The following is a 24,858-nucleotide window of genomic DNA, read 5'->3' as shown; positions in this document are numbered from 1 at the left end:
GGTAACTCCTGGTGATCAGTCTAAGAATCCCTATAATAAAATTACTTATCTAAGACAAATGGTGTTGTGTTTGTATAAATCCCTGTACTACTCAGCTTATGCACAAAGTTGTAACTAATAAGTTCTGTACTATTCTCTACCTAGGGCAGAGGGAGTAGGTGTAGGTGTCAGCAGAAACCTTACGCTTAGGGGCAGATTTTTTAAAAGTACGTGAGCACGTACTTTTGTTCGCACACCCGGCGCAAACAAGAGTATGCCGGATTTTAATAGATACACGTGTAGCCACACGTATCTTTTAAAATCCAGGGTCGGTGCGCGCAAGGCTCGCAAAATTGGCAGCCTGCGCCCGCCGAGCCACACAGCCTGCCTCCGTTCCCTCCGAGGCCTCTCCGAAATCAGAGCGGCCTCGGAGGGAACTTTCTTTCCGGCGCCCCCCACCTTCCCTTTCCTTCCCCTAACTAACCCGCCCCCTGGCCCTAACTAATTTCCCCCCCACCTTTATTTCAAAAGTTACGCCTGCCCAAGGCAGGCATAACTTGAGCAGGCCGGCTGCTGGCATGCCATGTTCCGGTCCGGGGGCTGGTCCGGAGGCCGCGGCCACGCCCCTCCCAGAACGCCCATTTTGACACGCCCCCGACACACCCCAACACGCCCCCCCCCCCCCAGGAAAGCCCTGGGACTTGCACACATCCCGGGGCTTGTGCGCGCCGCCGAGCCTGTGCAACATAGGCTCGGTGCGAGCAGGGGGTGGAAGGGGCAGCTTTTCGGGGGTTACGCGCGTACCCCTTTGAAAATCTGCCCCTTAGTAAATCCCTACAGTCATGAGACATAGGGCTGCTTCCTCCACATGGATTTTGTTCCCTTCTATCTGGACTTCTACTCTGAAATGAAAATGGCAGCGGCACAGGCAAACCTCATGCAGAAGGCCGGGACCTGTGAGCATGTACTGACTCGCAGACTTTGCACTGACTGCTGCTTATGTTGTCACTGCTGCTCTCCTTTTTGGGTGAGCTGGAAGGAATAGGAGTGAAGGTCATCTGGGGTCATGTGAATTTTCAATTGTTAAAACAGAGTCCTCCTGGATAACAGTTTGGGAAGCACTGGATTATAGGAAGAATGGACCTTGGAAGAAGGTTGAGTCTCATTAGCATAAGATTCATGGAAGCCATGGTAAGTTTATTAATGTACTCATTTAGAAGTGACGAGTACAGCCCTTCAAAAGTATATGTATGCCAAGTAAATGCAGTCTTAACTCTCAGCCAGGGACTTTTACTAATTTAAATTGATAGGCCTTTGCTGAATTTAAATATGGAAATGTGCTGGGAGACTTTTTTTTTTTACTTTTGTGGATTTGTGCTGAACGTTTGAGAGATTTGTCGGCCTTTTTTTTTTTTAACTTTTGTGGATTTGTGCTGAACGTTTGAGAGATTTGTCGGCCTTTTTTTTTTTAACTTTTGTGGATTTGTGCTGAACGTTTGAGAGATTTGTCGGCCTTTTTTTTTTTTTTTACTTTTGTGGATTTGTGCTGAACGTTTGAGAGATTTGTCGGCCTTTTTTTTTTTACTTTTGTGGATTTGTGCTGAACGTTTGAGAGATTTGTCGGCCTTTTTTTTTTTTTTTTACTTTTGTGGATTTGTGCTGAACGTTTGAGAGATTTGTCGGCCTGTTCTCTGGAGCATAGTACTATCGGCACTGTTTTATATAACATTGTGCCATTGGACTTTTTCCAATTCATAGCCTATATAGCATTGACATATCTCCTTTACTAGAAGAAGCTCTGGGTTGCTAGAACTAAAAAACTGGCATCGTATATTCAGCATCTCTAAGTTTGCCACAGTTGTTTGCACCAACAAAAAAAATGTAGAAGTTAAAAAGAAAACTGATCAAAGTAAAAAAAAACTAATATAAGACAAGCTTTACTAACATGAGTATTGTCCAAATGCTCTCTGGAGCTATGAAAATGATTTAATCAATGAATATATTCTGAAAGCTCTTTATATGCAGGGGAATAGCAAACCTGTGCCAACCTGATAGAAACGGAAGCCCTATTCAACCACCAGGGCCTAATTCTATCAGAACTTCAGCAATGTACCCTACAAAGAAAGCATCTCATGATTAACTTTACGTTTATAATATGTATCCTGTTATACCCTTAATTCACAGTTGTTAAGAAAAGACCTTTTGAATCTTGTAAACTGTTGTGATGGCTTCACCGAATGATGGTATATAAAACTCAACAAATAAATAAATGGAACAATTATCAACAGTGTGAAATCCTTTCACCACAAACAGCACAGACCATTAAAAAGTTCCAGCTGTCTGTGGAAAGCTGGAGGCAGCTCCAGGTAAATTAATAGAGTTTCCTGTGGAGCGTAACAGTCTGCCTGCATAAACCTTGAGCTTTTTAGGAGTCTGTAATATATTCAGGAAAGTCTATTGATAGCTTTGGCGCTTAGATAACATAAGAGTGATCTATCGCTTGAAGAAAACTCTAGATAAAAGTATGTCAGAATGGGGTTCTTATGGCTGAGGTCCAGGCTAGGGCTGGTGACCCCCATGAGGGCAGCCCAGGACTTCAGGGCAAGACAGGACAGAGCTGGAGAATCTTCTGCCTGTACCAGTCACCTCCCCTGAAAGTTGGATCCTTGGGTTCTGGAGGCTGGAAGGACTTAGGCTGTGGCTAGAGTTGAGGTGCAGACTGCAGGATTGGAGGCTGATGCTGAGCAGGACTGGAAACTGGAGCTGAGCAGGAATGGAGGCAGAGGCTGAGCAGGACTGGAATCTGAGGCAAGACTGGGGTCTGAGGATGTGCAGGACTGAAGGCAAAGGTGTGCAGGACTAGAGGTTGAATACAAGGATAGGACTAGACCAGACAGGGACATGACCAGACAAGATGGACAAAGACAGGACTAGACAAAACAGTAAAGGAACACAGATGCCAGAAGGCAGCAGGTTAGACTGAGGACCAAAAAGACCACAAGGCAAAGCTAGAGTGGAAGGCCTGAGAAGGCCACAAGGCAAGGCTAGAGCAGAAGGCCTGAGAAGGCCACAAGGCAAGGCTAGCGTGGAAGGCCTGAGAAGGCCACAAGGCAAGGCTAGAGCAGAAGGCCTGAGAAGGCCACAAGGCAAGGCTAGCGTGGAAGGCCTGAGAAGACCACAAGGCAAACTAGAGCAGAAGGCAGATAAGGCTCAAGGAAAGGCTAGAGCAGAAGTCCTGGGAAGGCCACAAGGCAATACATGGAAGAAAGAGGTCAAGCAGGGAGCTGACTAGACTAGATGACAAGGCACTGGAGTTTGCAAGAGACAGGGTTAAGTAGACTGGGCCCTGCTGAGTCATGGGACCATGGAAACGCTGACGAGAATGAGAACAGGTATCTCTGGCGATAGGGAGGCTGTATAGCAGCAGGCAGGATCCTAACAAGGGTTTGGCTCATTGTGATCAAGTGCCTTGATAACATCTTCCATGGTGGCACCAATCATATTTCTGTCTCTGCCTGTGGGAGCCCTTTTAGAATAGATGCATCATGATTCCAGTAAATTAATCTGGAGTCATCAGGATAAACAACTTGGGAGGCATGAGCTAAATCTAAAACACATACAAAAAAATATATAAATGTCAAAGCTTGGACTTCGTACTCCAGGAAGACATTGTGGAGAGACATTAGTCCCCTAATCATTTTTAAGATTGATGAAAATAAAATGCTAGAATAGTCCTCAGCGTCTTCACAGCCAATGTTGTAAAGGGGGGGGGGGGGGGGGGGGGGGGACGACATTAAATCGAGTGATTTCCATGGTCTGAGAGAACGTTTGAAAGACCGCAGCCTCCCTGGCCAGCTTGTTTCATGAGTGATTCCTATTTGATAGTTTTTCATTTCATCCAGATCCAGACCCCTGGAGAATAGGAATTCCTGTGAATGATGTCAGAATCAATCATTTTGTTTTCTTCTCTCCAGAGCATCAAAAGTAGAAATGTAAAGTGAATGTGCTACGGATGAGTGGTAATGATGGGGGTAAAAGGTCTGCCGCCCGCCAGTAACGCATCCCCTCTCCCAGGGCAGCGGCCTCGAGGCTGTCTGGGCGAGTCGCACACTGTTTCCCTTCAGGACGCACACATCAAGGTGAACCTAAAGCTTCTTGCAGATGGTAGGCATTTGGTCTTCAGATACATTTTGCCAAATGTTTAACATTCTTCCTGCCTTTGTTCTTTATTTGCGGGCCTTCCTTTCCAAGTGTTTTCTTAAACGCTACGTAATTCAAAAACAAGCAAAAAAGCAAACACTACTGTTTTGCTCTTCTACACTTTTGAATGACCTCATCACTGACGTTAGTAGTAGGCGGCGGGTTGGGATTGCACCTGTGCAGGTGGAAAGAGAATTCGGCTCAGAATGGGCTTCTCCGTTCAGAAGACGTCATCATCAGTGCTGAGGCTCTGAGCCAGCCCCACATGCAATCTTTAAACCAAATACCCAGTGAGAGTCTCGATTTGGGAAAAGCTTCCCTACTAGACACAGAATAGAAGAAAACTCTTCACAGGGCTCTCTCCCAGCCCTGAGGAAGGGTCAGAAAGAGCAAACACTATAACAAAAATAACCAGCAGGGCTCAGAAGGCCTTAACCGAGCTGGGCAAAGACCCGCAGATTTCTGGGAGTAGCTCGGGGAAATTCACTAATGCTGCATGTGCTGCCTGATGGACAGCTGCCAATCTGGCACTACCCTCCACAGCGCGGCCTAAATCCAACAGGTCTGCTCCACACATTTTCCTCATCTAGCATTTAAAACTCCTTTCAGATTAGTTCATACAAATCGATGGCGTGAGGACTGCCTCAGTTACAACTCCAGGTCAAGTAAATCCTAGAAAACTGCAGTCGTATCCTGGGCTCCCTGCTAATCACAGAACAGGAATCGAACAGAACTAATTTTATTATAAACAGCAGGAAAAGGATCAGGAATGTAAATATTGTTAGAGTAAACTCCTTTTTTTAAAATTTGTGAATGTATGGATCTTAATGCAGCTAAGCAGAATTTCCAATGGGAAATGTGTGTGGAAAACATTTTCGTTTTTGGTTTGTTAATTTCTTTCGCTTGCCTCCGTAATTTTTTTTGTGTTTGTTTCAAAGGAAAAACGATGTTCATTTATTCATGTCACTTGTTCATTTATTTCCCATTAAAGTCCATGGAAGAAACAGTGTATCCTATTTTAGGCTCCAAAATTGAGGGATTTCTAATCAATTCTAATGCAACTTGCAGACACCATCGGAAGAGGGGCGAGCACACCGAGACTGTGTCAAAGGGGCACGAAAAGTGGCCGGAATAGCACAAGGTATCGTGACAGTGCAAAATAGCCCAGACGGAGACAGCAACATCCAAAGGCACCATGAGAGAAGCAAGGCAGCACCAAGAATGGCAGGGACACCCCAAGACAGAGACAGCAACATCCCAAGGCACCATGAGAGAAGCAAAGCAGCACCAAGAATGGCAGGGACACCCCAAGACAGAGACAGCAACATCCCAAGGCACCATGAGAGAAGCACAGAGACAGCAACGTCCCAAGGCACCATGAGAGAAGCAAAGCAGCACCAAGAATGGCAGGGACACCCCAAGACAGAGACAGCAACATCCCAAGGCACCATGAGAGAAGCAAGGCAGCACCAAGAATGGCAGGGACACCCCAAGACAGAGACAGCAACATCCCAAGGCACCATGAGAGAAGCAAGGCAGCACCAAGAATGGCAGGGACACCCCAAGACAGAGACAGCAACATCCCAAGGCACCATGAGAGAAGCAAGGCAGCACCAAGAATGGCAGGGACACCCCAAGACAGAGACAGCAACATCCCAAGGCACCATGAGAGAAGCAAGGCAGCACCCACACACAGTGAGAAACGCGGGCAGTCACATCACACCCACACACAGTGAGAAACGCGGGCAGTCACATCACACCCACACACAGTGAAAAACGCGGGCAGTCACATCACACCCACACACAGTGAGAAACTCAGGCAGACTCATCACACCCACACACAGTGAGAAACGCGGGCAGTCACATCACACCCACACACAGTGAGAAACTCAGGCAGACGCATCACACCCACACACAGTGAGAAACGCAGGCAGACGCATCACACCCACACACAGTGAGAAACGCAAGCAGACGCATCACACCCACACACAGTAAGAAAAGCGGGCAGTCCCATCAGACCCACACACAGTGAGAAATGCAGGCAGTCGCATCACACCCACACACAGTGAGAAACTCAGGCAGACCCATCACACCCACACACAGTGAGAAACGCAGGCAGACGCATCACACCCACACACAGTGAGAAACGCGGGCAGACGCATCACACCCACACACAGTGAGAAACTCAGGCAGACGCATCACACCCACACACAGTGAGAAACGCAGGCAGTCACATCACACCCACACACAGTGAGAAACGCAGGCAGACGCATCACACCCACACACAGTGAGAAACGCGGGCAGACGCATCACACCCACACACAGTGAGAAACTCAGGCAGACGCATCACACCCACACACAGTTAGAAACGCAGGCAGTCACATCACACCCACACACAGTGAGAAACTCAGGCAGACGCATCACACCCACACACAGTGAGAAACGCAGGCAGACGCATCACACCCACACACAGTTAGAAACGCAGGCAGTCACATCACACCCACACACAGTGAGAAACTCAGGCAGACCCATCACATCCACACACAGTGAGAAACGCAGGCAGACGCATCACACCCACACACAGTGAGAAACGCGGGCAGTCGCATCACACCCACACACAGTGAGAAACGCAGGCAGTCACATCACACCCACACACAGTGAGAAACTCAGGCAGGGACATCACACCCTCACTCAGTGAGAAACGCAGGCAGTCACATCACACCCACACACAGTGAGAAACTCAGGCAGGGACATCACACCCACACACAGTGAGAAACGCGGGCAGACTCATCACACCCACACACAGTGAGAAACTCAGGCAGGGACATCACACCCACACACAGTGAGAAACGCAGACAGTCACATCACACCCACACACAGTGAGAAACGCAGGCAGTCACATCACACCCACACACAGTGAGAAACTCAGGCAGGGACATCACACCCTCACTCAGTGAGAAACGCAGGCAGACGCATCACACCCACACACAGTGAGAAACACGGGCAGACACATCACACCCACACACAGTGAGAAACGCAGGCAGACAGACCACATCACCCAGACACATGCAGCAGATCCTTAAAATTCATGTTCTCCACAACCCACTAGAGCTGGTCTTCAAGGGCAATCATTTCTCTGATGCTCCTCGTTACTCTTTTAAATGCTGCCTGCTTCTTGCACCGGGATAGTGCTATGGAATCTAGGGTGGATTGCCGCTTCAGATGCGTGGCTGGGGTCTGCTGGCCTGCTATCCCACTGCTGGAAGGGGCCATGGAGAAACGTCTTCTCCTATTCGTCCTTTCCTCTGGCAGAAGAGGTCCCCCAGGCTCGTACTCCCACCCTCTCCTGATTCTGCAGGTGACGCTGCACACCAGCATTTGTGAGATCGCCCACTTGCTTCCTGTGACTGATATTTTTCCTGCAGTGAGTGCCCCGAGTAAAATGCGGGTCCTCCCTCACTTTAAAATGCCTTTGGATGAGGGATTTCTTCCGTATTCTCTTCTCTACATCCTTGGATACCGCTGCTAGCACTGGAGCTGAGGTAAAAGCCGGTGGCGCCTCCTGCGCTGCCTGCTTTTCCTGTGTGTTGATCTCCACATTGTCAGTATCATCTCTCCTCCCTTAATGTTGATCTGGAGACTAAGGTGCAACTGAGAAAACGTCCCAGATTCTATTTGCCTATCAGCTCTTCAATAGCTTCTGATTCAGGGAATCCCGGGTAAGATTCTTCCTTCACTGCCTCAGAAGCAGGAACCAAAGAAGGAGTGCTGCTGGTTTTGGACACTAAACGTCCTGCTACCCTTGCCCTGCTAATGTCAATCTTGGATGACTCTCCCACCTTTTCCCTGTGCTTGAAGAGGGAGGGGAACAGGAGGTGGTGGCAGACACTCTTCAAATTTCAATTTCTTTTGTATTGAGCTGCCTTCCTCTCCTGCCATTCTGGACCTTAAAAAGTCCCTCTTCAATTTAGATGCAGGATTGCCTATTTTATTGCTGCCCCTGCCAATGTCCCTTCTGTCTCTTTTCCTGCCATCATAGAATTTGGGGGTTTGGATATTACAAATGAATTTGTTGATACTGTAACTGTACCCACACAGTACCACTCCCTGTATGGAGAACCGTGTCACACAGACATATCCACATGTATGTGTGCTGTATGCAGTAGTGCTCACTGACACCACATACACTTAAAAAACTGTTAAACACTAATGTCAAAAAGTTTGGCAGACTGGTAAGACTCTTCTTTTCAGTCTAAGAGTGTACGCTACTCACCACACTGGTGTCTGGACTGAGACAACAAGATTACTAAGACTGCTGTAACTGCAGTCTCCATACTGCCTTCCGTATCGGCTCTCCCCCAGTGAGCAGAAAAATTAGTGCACTGCCTTTTTTTCCTAGCACAGTGAGTGTAGGAGACCACTGCAGCACAGAGAAGAGCAGAAGCAGCCCGTAACCATTTGCTTTTTTAAAACTTTGTGAGAGCCATCTACTAGCGCACCCTTCTCCGCTCGTAGCTAGAGAGGAACTTCTTGGAAGTTCTTGGACATGTTCAGATTTAACAGTGGGGGTTCTCCTCATACCTCGCTAATAGAGAATACATAGTAAAAATTGACAAAGCTGAATCTTCTCACATCTCCCTCACACAAGGAGTTCCTCAGGGGTCCTCACTCTCTTCTACCCTTTTCAATATTTATTTACTGCCCCTGTGCCACCTGCTCTCTGACCTAGGATTGAAATTTTTCCTATATGCCGACGACGTTCAAATCCTCATCCCTATCCAAAATACCCTAAAAGAAACTCTCCAACTATGGGACTCCCATCTTACATCCATCAATTCACTCCTATCCAACCTCCACCTTGCCCTTAATGCCTCTAAAACTGAGATACTCATAATATCTAATCAACCTGAACTATCACTCCCCAATATCCCATCCTCTCCCCACGTCTCATCACCTACTGTCAGAGACCTCAGTATCGAACTTGACCAGCGCCTCGATTTCAAAGCTCACATTAAATCCCTTCTTAAGGGAGGCTTTTACAAACTCCACATCATGAAAAAGCTAAAACCACTGCTCCACACACAAGATTTCCATCTAGTCTTGCAGACCACTCTCCTCTCCAAAGTGGATTACTGCAATTCCCTCCTCATTGGCCTTCCAGAGTCGACCATCAAACCCCTACAAATCCTGCAAAACGCCATGGCGAGAATCTTAACGAACACCCGAAAAAGAGACCACATCACCCCCATACTTAAGGACCTCCACTGGTTACCCATCTCTTTCCGTATACAGTATAAAACCCTCACTATACTACACAACCTCCTCTACAAATCCAACCCCTGGCTCAAGGACTCGCCGCACTTCCGTATAACCAATCGTCCTACCAGATCCTCCCACACAGGTATCCTTCATACTCCCTCCCTCAAAATTGCTCATCTCACCTCCACGAGAGAAAGGGCCTTTACCATAGCAGGCCCTTCACTCTGGAACACCCTCCCCACCTTTCTCCGCCTTGAACCCTGCCTGGCCACCTTCAAAAAAGGCATAAAAACGTGGCTTTTCAGAAAGGCCTATCCGGAAACCAATCAAACCTAGACACACCTACCTAGATCCTCCCATACAGTCCCTCAGCCTCAATCCCTCTCACCCTGCCCGCCCTTTCCCCCCCTCTTAAGGCACTTCCTCATCGCCCTTCCTTTGCCCGCCCTCGTTCTGCAAATTTACAAAATTGCGCAGTGTCCAATGTAATTAATCTTATCCTAATTGTAACTACTGTATATAGCTCCTTCTGTAAATAAGTTCCTCCTATTTCTTATTTTGACGGTTGTTCTTTACTCTCTCTCACGCTACCTATCTTTCCCTCTCCTCTCCTGTCTCCCTTACCCCCCTCCTTTTTTCTGGCCTGCTCCCATTCCCCTGCCCCCTGTTTATTGTAATTTCCTCCTTTAATTGAGTTACTTGTAAACCGGCGTGATGTGCCATACGAACGTCGGTATATTAAAAGTTGTTAAATAAATAAATAAATAAATAAACAGTGGGAGGACATCAGCACCCTCCACTCTCCAAAAGGTCTAAATCCCCAAAGGAATGTACAGGCCGCCATCCCCGCCCCTGGCACCCTACCCCTGGCATCCCGATCCCTTCCTGCATTCCCAAACCTTTACAATTTGTAGAGGGTCCCTTGCACCCAGCCCGGTCGGTGCTATTTTTTTCAAAATGGCACCCACCTGACCTTGCCCCAGCCATGTGACTGGGGCAAGGTCTGGGGATCAGGAGATCATTTAATTCATCCAGAGACTTCACCTCTCTAGCATATCCTGATGTGATGTTTACCCACTCAATACTGGGTACAGTTATGACGAGCGGTAGTCATGTATGAGGACCTCCCCCTCCCCCGTTAACATTTACATAAAATGTGCATTTATGCAAGTTGCTGAATGAGATAGGGCAGCGGAAATACCTCATAACATTTAAAAGAGGCTGTCTTTTTTTTTTTTTTAATTAAAATATCGAGACATTTGAGAGTTAAGCTTTATTGTTTTAGGAGCCTTTTCCTCACATTAGGCATGACCGCCCCTTTAACGGGCACACGGCGCGATTATGTGATAATTGCTCTGTGTTTGTTTTAGAAATTCCAGTGCTGCATAAAATAAAATGCTATATTGGGAATTTTGGTCCCCGCAGTCAAACATTTCCCCACATACTGTGCAGCGGTAATTCTGCTTTCAATTTGTACGAGCCGGGGCCTATTCCAAATGGCCGAAGGGGGCTGGGATTCCAAACGAATGTGCAGTTAGATTCATTGCACACACAAGATGCCGGTCGGGGCTCTCCTATCCTTCTATTTAGGGAGCTCCCGAAACTCCGTGGCATGCTTGCTCCAACCAAGACAGCAGCAAGATCTAGTTACATTTGTACTGCCACCGCGCATTCTACCTTTTGCTTCCTTTTTTCGTGTGGGAATCGGATACGGCCGCAGCAGTTTTATTTTTACAAGGCTCCTCGTGAAACCCTCTGACTAATTCTGGACGACTGAAGTCATGCTCCGAGCCCTGGCACCTGCTGCTGCTGTTATTTCATGGCATCTGTTGCTTTCAGAGGTTGGAATTGGATTTTTGGATCTTCTGATTAAAATTCAATTTGAGCTCTGTTATGGAAATTAAATCCATATGGAACGAAGGCAAAGAGGACCTCTGCAAGTGCACATGCCCATGGCATTTTTTTAAAAAATGGAAATGTACTTTATTCTCCCTTCATTGTTTTTACGGATGCACAGCATTAGGTAAACTCTAAGGAAATGCATTAAAACAGAATAATACACTAGGAATGGGAAGCCAGACATTAATATTTTTTCACCCACTGCACTGAGGGGTGAATTTTAAAAAGTTGCTCGCGTTAAAAGGTCATTATACGCAAGTATCTTGGCCGATTGCGAGCAACTCATATTTTAAAATGGCCCAATTATACGCACTGAGGGCTGACATTACTGAATTTTGCAAAGAAAGGAGTGTGGTCTAGATGATACAGCAACTTAAACAACAGCTCCTGAGCTGTAAAGCAAATGGAAATTGTCCTAGAGGCATTCGATATAGGCTTCCAAGTTTATTTATTTATTAATCATTATTTTTTTATATACCGACATTCAATCTGAGAGATCACACCGGTTTACATTCAGGTACTCTAGGTATTTCCCTATCCCCAGAGGGCTTCTAGGACGGTTACCCTGTAAATCTGTCTGTATTCCATTGTCTGATGTGCCACCCTTCCCAACGCTATCTCTTAGTGATGTACAATTCCGAGATAAGCTGTGAAGCTGACGACCCACGTTCATATAACACAGTGTCTTCCAGACCCTCACCTTCCTCCCAAGCACACTGTCTCAGGGCCCGTGCAAATTATAAATATAAGAAATGAGAATGTCTGGGAATCTGGAGCTCCTCTTTAAGCTCTGAAACAAACTTCCATTGACCACTATCCAGAAGCTAGCCTAGAAATCATAAGCTCTGTTTATGCCAAAGGTCTACATCCGGAAAGAAAGTATTCTGCGATAACACAGGATTCCTGATCATGTTCTTATATTTTCTTATATTTTGCTCCAGGAAGTATTTTTTGAGCATTTGGCTTTTGCCTGTTCACTGGGTGCTAACCTTGACCCCTGAAGAAAAGTTATATTTGAAACACAGCAGCATCGGGATTATGTTAGGTTAAGCGTGCAATCCAAGAGACACAGCGTCTTACTAAGTTACCCATGGACTTCAAAAGACTATCATCAAGCCTCAAGATAAGTTTCTTTGCTGTTTTTCATTTTAATTCCATTTCAAAATATTTCAAAAAAATATATTTGGGACTTATATTAGATTGGACTCTCTTTTGGACTAATGATTACAAATACAAAGTAGGCACTTGTTCAATGTATGACACACGGGCAGTTCTGGTACCTTTTTCTATGAGGTCCAGTTAAACAAAGTATTTCTAGACACATTTGCATTGCACATTAGGGCAAAATCACTTTTTTTGTAGATAAGTTTATCTAGCTAAGGATCAAATATTGCTATTTAAAAAAAGGACTGAGAAACCTTATAAAACACTGCTAGCATACTGTGCAAACTTGAGTAACTGAGACAATGCATTTGCATGGACAAATCTATTGAAAATCCCCACACTAACTGAGAGCTTACTTGAAAAATCAGAACACGGTTTGAATCAGAAGTTGGAGAGCACTCCTGATCTAACGGAGCTTTCACCCAGAATCCAGTTCCAAATCTCAGCGTTCTTGGCTGATATTGTAAACTGGATCTTCCATTCTCAAACTTAACAAGACCAAGACAGAATGTCTTCTCTTTATTATTCACAAACGCAATCCTCTCCCTCCTATCTCGTCTTCCACACGTACTTCCCCCCTTTCTATCTCTTTGGATATTATGTTCCTGCCTTTGGAAAATCATACAGTTTCTTTCTCTGTACTATCACCAAAATGACCTCTGTTCCTCAGGCGAGCAGCTCTTATTTGTACCCTTCTCGTCGCCATCTCCCAGTTCCATGCTTTCTACTTTGATGAACCATATGCCTGAAATAGTCTTCCTAAGCTGGTGTGTCACACTCCCATCTCTGGCCATATTCAAATCCTGTCTAACAACCTAACTTTTTGAGGCTGCTTTGAAATCTTAAATCCTGGCTTTTTCTTGATCACTGCCTTATCAGTTTTAACTATGCTTATTATAACAATTATCTTTATTAACTCCCTCATACAACAAACAACACCACCAGCATGTCAACCTATGCCATGGTCTGATCATAGCTTAATTTCCATATCCTTTTTGTTGCAAAAAGATAACAGCAAAAACATGACTAAAGAACAATCATCAAGTATAGAAAACTCTGTAAGCTGGATGACTTAATAGAAGCAATGCCCGATGCTCTAAATAGCCTAGATCTTACTAATATTGATAATGCTATAACTTCCTGGTCAGCACTAACAAAATCGGTTGCTGATTCCTGTTTCCCTATTAATAAAAAAGTCATTAATCAATACAAAAAACATAAGACCCCATGATATTCTCCAGAATTAAAATCAATGAAGCATACACTCAGAAAATTAGAAAAGAAGTGGAGAAAAAATCCTACACCCTCATCACTAAGTCAATATAGAATCTTACTATCCAAATATAAAACCAACATATATAAGACGTGACTTTTTTATGCCAGCAAAATTCATGACTATCAATGCAATCCTAGAATGTTGTTTTCCTACGTCACTGAATTAACCAATCTATCACCCAATATTTTATCAAACATAAACAACAAGACAAAATGTAATGAAATTGCCAATTTCTTTAGAGACAAGGCCTTAAAACTAGTAAAAGAAATGAAAATAAAAGACCGTTCCAAGATAACATTGATTACAAACACTGAAAGTCTAATTTCGATCTGGTCTCATATACTGAAATTGAAAATTACATAAAAAATATGAACCCAGCTAATCACCCAATAGATAACAAAACACTGAAAACCATATCCAATTTAATTGCAAAACGTCTAGCTAACATAGTTAATCTATCACTAGAACAAGGCAGTTTCCCTAATCTTTTAAAAAAATGCCATAGTTTTAAACCAATAGTCAAAAATACCCAGATAAACTCAATTGATCCATCCAACTTGAGACCCATCTCGATTTTACCATTTATCGCTAAACTAATTGAAAAGGTTGTAAATAAGCAATTATCCGAACACATTGAGACTCATAACATTCTTCACCCAATTCGGTTTCTGTAGAGTTTACAATACAGAAACCGAATGGAATGGCTCACCGCATCTTTACATTTTCACGTTCCACAAAGAACCACTAGGTCAGCTAACACTGGGCTCTTACCTGTACCATCCCCCAAATTGGCTCATTTAAATTCAGTGCGTGAACGGGCAGTAACTATTGTTAGCCTTCTGCTGTAGAATTCCCTTCCACAGGAACTACGACATGTGCCAAATGTGCAAACCTTTAAAAAAGGCATTGAAACTTGGCTTTTTTTTTATAGGCCTTGCATGTGATCACTGGGGAGACCATGGAGAGAGAGAAAAAGATAAAGCACCTAGCCATAATGCCCTAACCCTAGATAGGTATTTATATCTCTATGGGAGGCCCACCTAGTAACTTGAGGTGAGGTTTAGGTATTAGTGTAGGGGTTAGGGGCCACTTTGACATGTACGAACAGAACAATGCTCTCTTGTGACAATTTGATGACTCTCGGAGTGAGGAAACTCACTCAAAGATTAAATTTGTGCAATGTTCTCTCAACCTAGCTTGATGTTACCCAGGTAGAGAGTCTATCAAGCTAGGTTGAGAGAACATTGCACAAATATCATCTTTGAGTGTTTCCTCACTCCGAGGGTCATCAAATCTTCACAAGAGAGCACTGTTCTGTTTGTACGTCTCACTTTGAATGTCAAAGTGGCCCCTAACCCCTACACTAATACCTAAACCTCACCTCGAGTTACTAGGTGGGCTTTCCATAGAGATATAACTACCTATCTACGGTTAGCATACTATACCTAGGCTCTCTTTCCCTCTCTCTCTCTCTCTCTCACATATATTGGAGAACACATCACACAATGCAATAAAGCCTTAATACACTCCCACCCCTAATTCCTCTTCTTTTTCAGATTTGCATTACACCATACATTATGGTGCGATCGCATGCATTTATGGCACTTTTCGGATGCGATAAGCCTTTAACGCATACAAAAACACCTTATAGCATTTTGATAAATGACCCTATTAGAAATGTGTTTTTATCTTTTATTTTTTCTAACAAATATTATATTTCTGATCTATTACAGTTGTTTTATTTGTCTTTTATTTTAAGATTGAATATTATTCCTTTTAATTTGATGTTTTAAATGCCTATAACAGGGTATGATTAGTTTGTACACCGATGTGATACTTAGGGGTGGATTTTAAGAGCAGGGCCTTGCGCGCCGGTGCGCCTATTTTACATAGGCCTGCCGGCGCGCGCAGAGCCCCGGGACTCGCGTAAGTCCCGGGGTTTGTCGAGGGGGGTGTGTCGGGGGCGTGTCGGGGGCGGGGCCGATCGGCGCTGCGTTTCGAGGGCAGGCCCGGGGGCATGGTTTCGGCCCGGGGCGGTCCGGGGGCGTGGCCATACCCTCCGGAACCACCCCCGGGTTGTGTCTAGGCGCGCCAGCGGCCCGCTGGCGTGTGGGGATTTACTTCCCCCTCTGGGAGGCGTAAATCCCCCAACAAAGGTAGGGGGGGTTTAGACAGGTCCGGGGGGGGTGGGTTAGGTAGAGGAAGGGAGGGGAAGGTGAGGGGAGGGCGTTAGCGAATTCCCTCCGAGGCCGCTCCGAACGGAGGTAGGCTGCGCGGCTCGGCTACAAGAAATCGGTAGCCTTGCGCGCACCGATCCAGGATTTTAGCAGATACGCGCGGCTCCGCGCGTATCTACTAAAATCCAGCGTACTTTTGTTTGCGCCTGATGCGCCTACAAAAGTACGCGAGGGCGCCCTGTTTGAAAATCTACCCCATAATTTTGAACACCAGTATAAAAAAAACTCAAATAAATAAATAAATCTCAAATCAACAGCGCCTAAAAAATTACTGACCAAGCACTCAAAATATACAAAATTCAGAAGCCGTATACATATAGGGGTAGATTTTCCACTTGTGTGCGCCATGTCCATGTGTGCACGCTCCCTGGCGCGCAGATTTTCTTCCAAGCGTGAATGGTGGAGGATGCGTGGGCTCCGCGCACATGCACAGCAGATTATATAATCCGTGCACGTATGTGCGGGCGGTGCACGCAAGGGGGGAGGATTTTTTTCAATTTTTGCGTGGCGACGCAATCCGACCTTCCCCAGTTCCTTCCCAGTTCCAAAATCGGATCTTAGATAAATATACTGTACCTTTAAGATTCCATTTTGAAGCTGCTGAACAAAACAGCATTACACTACCTTGTCATTTATTTATTGCTGCGAAGAACAGCTAAAGTTATTACTGGTCACGCATCTTCCTATTTGCCTTATCTGAATGTGTGACTCGTGACTACTCCATGCTTTTGTTTGCCTTTGCCACATCTACAAGCATAAACAAAGAGCAGCAGTCACTATATAGAGTATTGGTCCTATAATGGGGACCAAAACAACTGGAATCTGAGCAGTCGGTCACTATTTCTGCAGCAGTGGCTTCATATTTATACTATATGCTAGCAAGACCAACTTCCACCAGAACATTGTATATCTCCAGCTGTTTAAAATATTCTGGCATGCAATAGATAATTCATTAAGAAGTTTTTGACAACTAGATGACAAATAATCAGCGAACATCGCAATCTGATAAGATAGGGTAACAGGAATATTCAGAACCTTGGCAATAATATTCCAGACAGAGCACAAGGATGGTACATTAGCACAATGAAATAAAATGTGATTATCTATGGTGTCAGTTGCAGAATGATTAAATCAACAAAGATTGGCAGAAGCAGCATTAGTTGTATGCATTTTATTGGGAGGTGTGGGCCAGCTAAAACGTAGCTTGTCTGAGTGTCTTAACTAGACTGCAAGCTTCAGGCTGCAAGGACCGTCATGTATGTGTATCTGTACAGCGCTGGAGAACGGATAATGGTAGTAAAGCAGTAGGAGAAGAAAATGACAATGGAACAGTACACTTCTCTGATTGCCCTCTTTAGATTACTAAAGGACCATTTTTATTTCTGCCTTTTCTTTTTGGCCTGCTGGTCTATGATATTGTTTGATTATAGATGATATGAATATCTCTAGCCAGACGTCCGTTCCTTCTTGAGTTTGGGATGCAGAGCTCCAAGCCTACAGATCTTTTCCAGCACATTCATGACAGCATCCTCTTAAACTGTTGCTTCTGCTATAAACAATGTATTTGGGCCAAAGAAAGATGTCACTCTGGGATGCCTTGGAGCTGCCAATCAAAATAACACAATTTAGACTCAATATTTTATAGAACTAATTTATCACTGCACTAGAAAGGAGATAGTGAGGAACAGCTGTTTGCGACATGCGTTTCTCAAGTAATCCCCAATATCGTAAACAATAATGTATTAGTGAGCAAAGAAGCCGTTTATTTGTACACAGGCAGCTTTAAGTGGGTTCTCTGTCTTTCACTAAATTACTGTACCTTCCCACAGACATAGTTTCAATGCTGTAAATGCAGATTACAAAACGAGGCTTACAGAGACAAACTGGTGCCTCCAAAACTGAAGGGCCGTTCAATGAAATCTCTCGCTGGTGACTTATTTGATTAAAGACCTACCCCAGGAGGCCACAAAGCACAATTCTATTCTCACCCCAGAAAAACATCACAGGAGCGAGAGCAAGCTTGCACCCATTTTGCATCTTCTCCCCATTATGAGGTAAATTACATTTTTCAATAAGTCACCTAATAACGAAAATATACACCAGAAGGATAACGTTCAAACAACTCCACGCAGGCCCATACACATGCGTATGCAGCACATACGTTTCTATGCACGTACAACTTCAGACGTACTCAGGAACCTTAGCACGCATGTACTTTTTCATGAGCGCGCACACACACACTTCTGGTTTTACCTGGGCAGGCAAGCTCATTCCAAAATGGCCCCTCAGCAAGATAACCCAATTTTACCACCCGGGATATGGCCAGGCTGGCATCCTTGCTGTTGAGGAATGAAACCTTCCGGTTCCCCATCTGAGGGTCTACCAACTCAACCGAGGATGTGGCAGGCTTGGCGAGGCGTACAAATAGAGTTTGAGGAGCCTCCACCCCTGCAGGGTAAGTAACGTGAGAAATAGCAAGATGGGTTGGGGAAGGAGGGGGGGGGTAGTATGGGGAGTTCAGGGTAGAGTTGGGGGGGTTGGAGGTAGGAGGTAGGAGGTGGGGGTTGAGATTGGGGTTAGATTGGAGGGTATGGGGAGAGGTGTTGGAGGAATTGAAGGTAGGGGGCTGGGGAGTGGGGATGTATAGAGGAGGGGTTGGAAAGAGGGGGTTATGCGGGTGAAGGTTGGAGGTAGGGAGTGGGGGGAGGGAAAAAACCAAACAGCAATTATAGACGTGCAAAGGGACAGCAAAGAGCTATGGGTCAAGTGTTAACTGGAAAAAATGGAAACATCATTGAGGGGATCACAAGAGCAGCAACATTGAACTAAGAGCATTTTATTCCTAACTCTTGTCTGTATAAGAACATAAGAAGCTGCCATACTGGGTCAGACCAAAGGACCATCAAGCCCAACAGTGTCCAATCCAAGTCACAATTACCTGGCAGGATCCCAAAATGTCAATAGATTCCATGGGGATAAGCAGTGAATTTCTGCAACTTCAGCTCATCATGGTGTATGGGCTTTTTCTCCAGCAACTGTCCAAACCTTTTTTAATCCCAACTAAACTAACAGCTTTCACCATATCCTTTGGCAATGAATTCCAGAGCTTAACTATGCACTGAGTAAAATAAATATTTTTTCTTATTAGTTTTAAATGTGCAACTTAGTAACTTCATTGTGTGTGTCCCTAGTCTTTGTACTTTTTCAAAATGTAAACAACTGAATCTCATTTACTCGTTACACTAAACTCATAATTTTATAAACCAGTGCTTCTCAATCCAGTCCTTGGGGCACACCTAGCTAGTCAGATTTTCAGGATATCCACAGTGAATATGCATGAGATAGATTTGCATTTGGTTGCCCTTTTCTGTAAATTTCCTAATTCTGCTATATCTTTTTTGAGATGTGGGGACCAGAACTGCACACAATACTCGTGATGAGGTCACACCATGGAGTGATTCAGAGACATGATGATATTCTCTGTTTTATTCTCCATTCCTTTCCTAATAATTCCTAGCATTCTGCTTTCTTGGCTGCTGCTGCTGCACCCTGAGCAGAAGGTTTAAATGTATTATCAATGATGGTGCCTAGATCCTTTTCCTGCATAAGAACATAAGAACATGCCATGCTGGGTCAGACCAAGGGTCCATCAAGCCCAGCATCCTGTTTCCAACAGTGGCCAATCCAGGCCATAAGAACCTGGCAAGTACCCAAAAACTAAGTCATGGTGACTTATAATGTGGAACCTTGCATTATGTAGCTAACAAGCTATAGTTTGGTTTACTTACATATATAGAAACATACAAATGATGGCAGAAAAAGACCAAACGGCCCATCCAGTCTGCCCAGCAAGCTCCCACACTTACTTTCCCATACTTATCTGTTTCACCCACCACCAAGTTCAGGGCCCTTGTTGGTATCTGTTTGATTCAAATGTCCTGCCACCCCCTGCCGTTGATGCAGAGAGTAATGTTGGAGTTGCAGCAAAGGTGAATTGTAAGGCTTAATGGTTAAGGGTAGTAACCGCCGCATCAAGCAAGTTACCCCGATGCTTGTTTACCCAGACTGCACAGATCCATGCCTTGTTGGATGTTGTCTGAATGTACAACTCTTCCCTAAGTGCATCACTTTGCACTTGTCCACATTAAATTTCATTTGCCATTTGCATGCTCAGTCTCCCAGTCCTGCAAGGTCCTCTTGCGATTTCTCACAGTCCTCTTGTGATTTAAAAACTTTGAATAATTTTGTATCATTGGCAAATCTGATCACCTCACTACTTGTTCCCATTTATAAATGTGTTAAAAAGCATCGGTCCCAGAACAGATCCCTGGGGCACTTTACTATTCACCTTTCTCCATTAGGAAAATTTACCATTTAGGGAGACCAGATTGCTGGGCCCCTCTTCCGGGACCGGACCAACACCCCGCCCCTGCTGTCGTGAGTGGGAGGAACCGTGAGCCACAAAAACGCCGCGGCGGCGTCAGGAGAGCCGGAGACCAGATTGCTGGGCCCCTCTTCCGGGACCGGACCAACACCCCGCCCCTGCTGTCGTGAGTGGGAGGAGCCGTGAGCCACAAAAACGCCGCGGCGGCGTCAGGAGAGCCGGAGACCAGATTGCTGGGCCCCTCTTCCGGGACCGGACCAACACCCCGCCCCTGCTGTCGTGAGTGGGAGGAGCCGTGAGCCACAAAAACGCCGCGGCGGCGTCAGGAGAGCCGGAGACCAGATTGCTGGGCCCCTCTTCCGGGACCGGACCAACACCCCGCCCCTGCTGTCGTGAGTGGGAGGAGCCGTGAGCCACAAAAACGCCGCGGCGGCGTCAGGAGAGCCGGAGACCAGATTGCTGGGCCCCTCTTCCGGGACCGGACCAACACCCCGCCCCTGCTGTCGTGAGTGGGAGGAGCCGTGAGCCACAAAAACGCCGCGGCGGCGTCAGGAGAGCCGGAGACCAGATTGCTGGGCCCCTCTTCCGGGACCGGACCAACACCCCGCCCCTGCTGTCGTGAGTGGGAGGAGCCGTGAGCCACAAAAACGCCGCGGCGGCGTCAGGAGAGCCGGAGACCAGATTGCTGGGCCCCTCTTCCGGGACCGGACCAACACCCCGCCCCTGCTGTCGTGAGTGGGAGGAGCCGTGAGCCACAAAAACGCCGCGGCGGCGTCAGGAGAGCCGGAGACCAGATTGCTGGGCCCCTCTTCCGGGACCGGACCAACACCCCGCCCCTGCTGTCGTGAGTGGGAGGAGCCGTGAGCCACAAAAACGCCGCGGCGGCGTCAGGAGAGCCGGAGACCAGATTGCTGGGCCCCTCTTCCGGGACCGGACCAACACCCCGCCCCTGCTGTCGTGAGTGGGAGGAGCCGTGAGCCACAAAAACGCCGCGGCGGCGTCAGGAGAGCCGGAGACCAGATTGCTGGGCCCCTCTTCCGGGACCGGACCAACACCCCGCCCCTGCTGTCGTGAGTGGGAGGAGCCGTGAGCCACAAAAACGCCGCGGCGGCGTCAGGAGAGCCGGAGACCAGATTGCTGGGCCCCTCTTCCGGGACCGGACCAACACCCCGCCCCTGCTGTCGTGAGTGGGAGGAGCCGTGAGCCACAAAAACGACGCAGCTGCGGCGCATCATCGCCGCCGGCGCGTCACCAAAGCCGTGCGCACCCAAGGGGTGCGCACGGCTTTGTCCGGCTTAGTCCGGATTAAGACGGATAGAGGAAGGAACCCTTCATCTGACCTTCATAACTGAGATCATTTGGATACAGGTACTTTTTGAAGCGGCTGTTTTCAATTGTTTAGTTGTTTCTTATATTTTATATGCCTGCTAAAAGAAAAGGGAGGGTAAGGGTGTTTCCCTCAGAACCCCTTCCCCCCCTTTTACAATTAGAGATAGACCGCTTCATGACACAGTTTAAAAATGAGGATTCCAAGGACTCCCTTGGAGGCCCCTTGGAAGGAGAACAAGCGGCCTCCCAGGAGGAGGCTTCCCTTAGTCCTGTGTACCGACCGTCTCCTTTCCAGCGAGAAACAGGAGGAGGAACTGTATCTTTGCCCTCCGAAGAGGGGGCGCAAAAGAATGCATCTGGGGGAGAATCCTCGTCCCTAATATCAGGAAGGGAAGGAATTGAGGAAGTTCCCCTTGAAACAAGGGAACCTCCTATATTTCCTACAGGTCTACAACAACGATCTCCCCAACCTGAGACTGCTGTGGATGTAAGGCCTTTAACAACAAGGCCAGAGACAGTTACGTTGGGAGCCATTTGGGACTTAGTAAGCAGTTTGAATGCTACTGTAAACAGGTTAGAAGGGAAACTTGATAATGTAGCTTCTAATTTACAACAACAAGTTTCTTCTGTACAGAATCAAGTAATTACTCTTACTACAAGAGTTGATGTAATAGAGCGTAAAGTAGAGGTGGTAAACTCTGTGAATAACAAGCTTATTAGTGATTATCTAATCTGTTCTAAACGTTTAGAATATCTTGAAAATAATGTTAGACACTTAAACGTTAGGATTGTTAATTTCCCAAAAATAGTAGGTGAAACTGTATTAACATCTTTGAAGAAATTTCTGACTGAGATACTTGGCTTTTCTGGAAATGACATTCCTTTGGTTAACTCATGTTTCTTTGTTAAAAAGAGAAGTTTGGATCCAGTATTAACTATTCCAGAAAACCTTACAGGTTTTCTGGAAGACTCGACATTGCAGGTTCTTGACAGGAACACCTTGATTGTATCATTAGTGTCCACTGGGGATATTACTAAATTAATGAAACAATATTTCCAAAAATACCCGGTTTCTTATATGGGACAAGACGTAAAAATTTTTCCTGATCTCGCCCCATCAACTCGTAGTAAGCGAAGAGAGTTCTTGGTATTAAAACCCAGAGTTTTGACTCTGGGTTTTTCATTTCTATTGAAATACCCATGTAGGTGTTTAATTAGAAGGGGTAATGAATCCTTTAGTTTTAATTTAGTGGAACAACTGACCCAGTTCATAGTGGCTAGAGAACCAATTACTTCTTCCCCAGTGGTAACCTAGGTGTCAGGCAGAATAGTAATATAACTGTGAAAATGTACCTAATCCTGTGAGATTGTAAGATTTTCTTTTTCTTTCTCCATAATATCTTTTCCAATTGATCCTCAGATTTGTATTAATACTCCTGAAGAAAAAATTAATTATAAATTTTTTGGTGGTTCAACATAAGTATAAATGAAATATGTTACTTTATTGGTAATGTTTGAAATTTTTTTCTTTTTAAATATGTTGAAATTGAAGGGATTGAAACTAAATCAAATATTATAATGTAATGAATGATATTTGAAGTAAATACTTGTAAATTATATGATAAATAAAATATTAAAAAAAAAAAAAAAAAAAAAATTTTACCATTTAGCCCTACTTTCTGTTTTCTATCTTTTAACCAATTCCCAGTCCAAAACAGGACACTGCCCCCCATCCCATGACTTTTTAATTTGCTAAGATATCGCTCATGAGGAATTCCCAATACACTATATCAACTGGCTCACCTCAAGAAGAAGGCCTGGGAACTGTTCCTCGTTGATGGGGAGTACTTAGACTAGCTGCGTGCCAGGCAGAAGGAGGCCGGAGGTAAAGACCCGTCAGGAAGATGTCAACATGCTCTGTCTGTTTGTTCTGCTTCCATCGCATGCCACGCTATTGCTCTGTCACTCAACAATACCCTGTCTCTACCAATAGCTGCACAAATCTTCCATGCACGTTAACTTCTTCCTTCTAAAGCCAGTTGGGTCAAGGCCTGCCATGACATGATGCACAACTTTTAATGCACTCACAGGCCAACTAGTAGGGTATTAGAACCTACTCCTAAAACCCTTGCCAGGGAATGTCTCTGCCTCCCTTCCAGCAAGGAACTTTTGCCTTGTGGCTGCATTCTGACTGCTCACCGCTTGGAATCCAAGACACTCCCAACCACTGGGGCTGTCTCTGAGCCCTCATCACTTGGTACGCACCATGCTGTAAATGACCAGCATATCCACGGGACGCTATATATGGCCTTGCAACCCCCAATAGCACATGAATATTCCACAGATTGGAGTGCACTCTAACAGTTTGTATGATGCTGCAGCACATTACACCCCTCTGCACACCTACAGATGGTTTGCCACTTACTTTTGTCTCTGATCAGACAAGAGCACCTGGGCTCTCCTACTGGATCTGCTGGAAGGAAGCTTCCCCCTGTGTGTCTAACACCACCAATGATGCTGGATCGGCATTCGATGGCTCCACCATCTCAAAGGATTCCTCTTCTACCAATGCGTCCATCTCCTCAGAGGAACACTATCTCCTCCAAAGTCCTTTTGCAGCTCCCCTCTCCCCCCCACCTCCCGCCACTGCCTTTAGTATCCATGGCCTCCAAAGCACTGTGAGCAGTGGCCACATAATTCTGCGCAAAAGCACCAGACTTGGCCAGTTCAAGGGACCAGAGCCACCTCCAAAGGGACAGTATGGTCTTGTAAATAAATGCACCTTCACTTTGAAAATGTCTTTGTATCAGAGTATTCCGTTCTTCTACAGCCTGCTGATGCAGCTGCAACTCCTCTTCACTCAGGTCACATGCCACCTCCTCCTCTTCGTCATTAGGCCCTGTAAAATGATCATCTTGTCTCACTGGAGGAGGTAGGCCTAGTCCTTTGACCAAGTTATTAATGTTATGAATTTAAATGTAACTGGTTCGTTGTAATGTAAACCGGAGTGAAGGCATTGTCAGCTGTACCTCGGTATATAAACAAATGCTAAATAAAAAAAAAAAAAATAAAGTTATAAAGAATGCAGCAGGCTAGAAAGATCTTACAGACCTTGTTTGATTTGTAGAGAA

The sequence above is a fragment of the Rhinatrema bivittatum genome, chromosome 3 (assembly GCF_901001135.1).
Source record: "Rhinatrema bivittatum chromosome 3, aRhiBiv1.1, whole genome shotgun sequence".
Classification (NCBI taxonomy): Eukaryota; Metazoa; Chordata; class Amphibia; order Gymnophiona; family Rhinatrematidae; genus Rhinatrema; species Rhinatrema bivittatum.
The sequence above is the reverse complement of the archived record's forward strand: the minus strand, read 5'-3'. Positions refer to the sequence as shown.